Source organism: Cebus imitator, unplaced genomic scaffold (assembly GCF_001604975.1).
Source record: "Cebus imitator isolate Cc_AM_T3 unplaced genomic scaffold, Cebus_imitator-1.0 Scaffold352, whole genome shotgun sequence".
Classification (NCBI taxonomy): domain Eukaryota; kingdom Metazoa; phylum Chordata; class Mammalia; order Primates; family Cebidae; genus Cebus; species Cebus imitator.
Window position 1 is genome coordinate 2157972 of NW_016107667.1, and position 3353 is coordinate 2161324.

Consider the following 3353-nt stretch of genomic DNA (forward strand, 5'->3'; position numbering starts at 1 on the left):
GAAGGGGCGGGCCACTGTAGGAATGAGACTGTGGATAGGGAGAAGGTGTGCAGATTCATCCAAAGATGCTTATTCAAAGGTAATAAATGTATTTTGGATACTTGGCACAAAGCCCCCTTCTCTGGAACTTAGCCCCGATAAGCCTCTGTTGAAGAGCTCAGCCAAAGTGGTCACTGATAAAATGTATCCTAGTCCCTCTGCCACGGCAGATGTAAACAGGGTTGAACACTTCACCCAGGCTGAGACAATCAACATCTTTTCTTTTCGATGTGGAACTGGCTCTCTGAAAGTTTGTGCTGGCTGCCGGGAGCCTATCTGTCACGCAGCATCATGTCTGGGGGCAGTTTTATGGCCCAACAAAAGTCACGTGCAGAGCCAAATCACAAGAGAGCAGAAATTTTGAATAAGTCAAGGGATCTGGTCTGCTGAGATAAGAATGGGGCAGATATTCAGAATAGAGCAGAGGAAAGAGGCCATGAGGCTGCCAGGACTTCTGCAGCATGGACCCCAACCCGACAGCTCACCAGTTCCCATCTGCAGCTTCCACGAGGCTGGACTGAATCATGTTTTCATGGTTCTGGTGTCCTTAAAAATAAACGTACTTTCAAAATATCTGAGCCAGCTGATTTAGTTTCTGTTTTTTTGATCAAGAACTTGGCGATGACTAAGTCACTAAAATAAAAATCTCCTAACCTTGCTTGCTTACTTACTGTCAAATAATAGCAATACCACCACAAAGTTCACCTCTGCCCAGGTGGAAGGGGTTATTTAAGCCCCTTGCTACCACTGGAATGATGTCCTCCAATTTCCACTTCTAAGAGCCTGGATTTGATGTTCTTCTGAATAGTCTAATTTCCCAGAGATCATCTTAGTAGTCATTTGAATGACAGGATCACGTTTTTCATATTTCTGCCACAAAAGATCAAATAAACCAAAGTTTTAGATGTCGTCCTATCGCAATTTTTCTTTTTGGTGGAAGATGGGTGGAAGGGGAGTGTTTTTTATTCTAATAGTAATACATGCTCATTATAGAAATTTTGATGATACAAACCTAAGTATAAAATTTTTAAAAATCACAGTTTCTCCACCAGTATATAACCATCAGTAATTTTTAGGACAAAATCCCTACAATGAAGAAAACGTAATCACATCCTGAATTGCCCTCGAGAATTCATGTTATTTTACTGGTTGCATTTCTTCATGTGCTCATAGACACTTTCTTCAAAGAATTTACCAAGGGCCAGAATTGGATTCACTGGGAAATGCATTTGGAAGCAGGCTTCTTTATTCTTTCCGATAACCAACAAATACATTTACTTTATTCAGCCTCTTTGTTCTTCAGGAAATGAAAAGAAATCATTATCTAATTGAGATATCCTGTATGTCATAGAGACAAGGAGATTTAAACCATGTCCCTAGTTCTTTATATTCTGTCATCTGCTTTTTATCAGCAGTTTAATAGAAGCATATTCTTTACTTCCTAGCTGTCCGCTTGTATTTCCTGTTAAGACAGCACAGCTAAAATGACTTCAATTCCCAAAGGCTCTGGAATCATGTTTTGTTTTTTCCTCCTTATTTTGAGGTTTCATTGGGCTCACCGCTGTTCATTTTCTTTTCTTCTTCTTTTTCTTTTCTTTTCTTTTTTTTAAAATGGAGTGTCGCTCTGTCTCCCATGCTGGAGTGCAGCGGTGCAATCTCGGCTCACTGCAACCTCCGCCTCCCTGGTTCAGGCAATTCTCCCATCTCAGACTCCTGAGTAGCTGGGACTGCATATATGAACCAACACACCCAGGTAATTTTTATATTTTTTTTGGTAGAGACAGGGTTTCACCATGTTGGCCAAGCTGGTCTCAAAGTGCTGACCTCAGGTAATCCGCCCACCTTGGCCTACCAAAGTGTTGGAATTACAGGTGTGAGCCACCATACCTGGCCTGTGTTCATTTTCTAAAATGCAAGATTTCATTTTGTCCTTTCTTGGGATAACATTCATTATCTTTCTTGCTCTTATCATCATCCCTTGCTGGATTTAATTAATCATTTCTTGTTTTATTTATAATATTTTAGGAATGAATTATATGAGCCCATGTGACTTGCTCCTCACACTTATTGTTTGAGTGAAATTCCACTCTTTTACTAATCAAGGGAGGAGTGTATCTTTGAGTTTTAGAGGCGCTTTACCTTCCTTCACACGCATGATTTTTACAATTAGCCACATTTACCTCTGTTTTCCACTAATAAAAGGGATACAGTCCAAATACGAAATTTCTTAAAATCTGTTCACCCCCACTGTGGTTTTCTGTTTTCTGTTTTTCACTGTGAATTTCAAGTTGTTTTGGAGGGGCTGCTTAGGAGGATAACATTCTCTTGACTGGTTGCCAGCATTCCCATTCTGCTTAATCGTTATCATTTTTTAAATGGGTAAAGATTCATACTTCACTTTTTTTTTTTTTTTTGGAGATGGAATCTTGCTCTGTCACCAGGCTGGAGTGCAGTGGTGTAATCTTGGCTCACTGCAACCTCCACCTCCTGAGTTCAAGCGATTCTTCCGCCTCAGCCTCCCAAGTAGCTGGGACTGGGACCACAGGTGCGTGCCAAACGCCCAGCTAATTTTTGTATTTTTAGTAGAGACAGGGTTTCACCATGTTGGCCAGGCTAGTCTCGACCTCTTGACCTCGAAATCCACCCGCCTCGGCCTCCCAAAGTGCTGGGATTACAGGCGTGAGCCACCGCGCCTGGCCCATACCTCACTTTTTATGTGAAGTTTTTGCTAAAGTTTTGTCAGACTAGAGATAATCTACTTAATCTGATCACACTTGACTGCCAACCATCATAACTGAGGTTCAGAGCTTCCAGTCATAGGTAGCTAGGACAGCAGCTAGGACAGGTAGAATACAGGAGAGTCCTTCAATGCTCAGCAAACAAATACGGGATTCCTACTGTGTGTTGGACACAGTTAACCTTGACCAGGGTGGACACCATCCCTGCACTCATGGAACTCAGGGTCAAGTGGGGAAGGTGAGCAGATACCATGTGTTGCAATACCCTGCATTAGCATCTGTGACTGGGGTGAGCACAGTGTTGGAGGGGCATGGACCAGGTGGGAATGACAGAAAAGGGATATATGTGCTATAGAGACTTGAAGGACTAGAAGAGGGAGGCAGAGCGGAGGGTATTCTTGAACCCGGGAAGTGGAGGTTGCAGTGAGTTGAGATCACAGCACTGACTGCATTCCAGCCTGGAAGACAGAGCGAGACTCTGCCTAAAAAAATAAATAAATAGGCCACGCGCGGTGGCTCACGCTTATAATCTCAGCACTTTGGGAGGCCGAGGCAGGTGGATCACGAGGTCAAGAG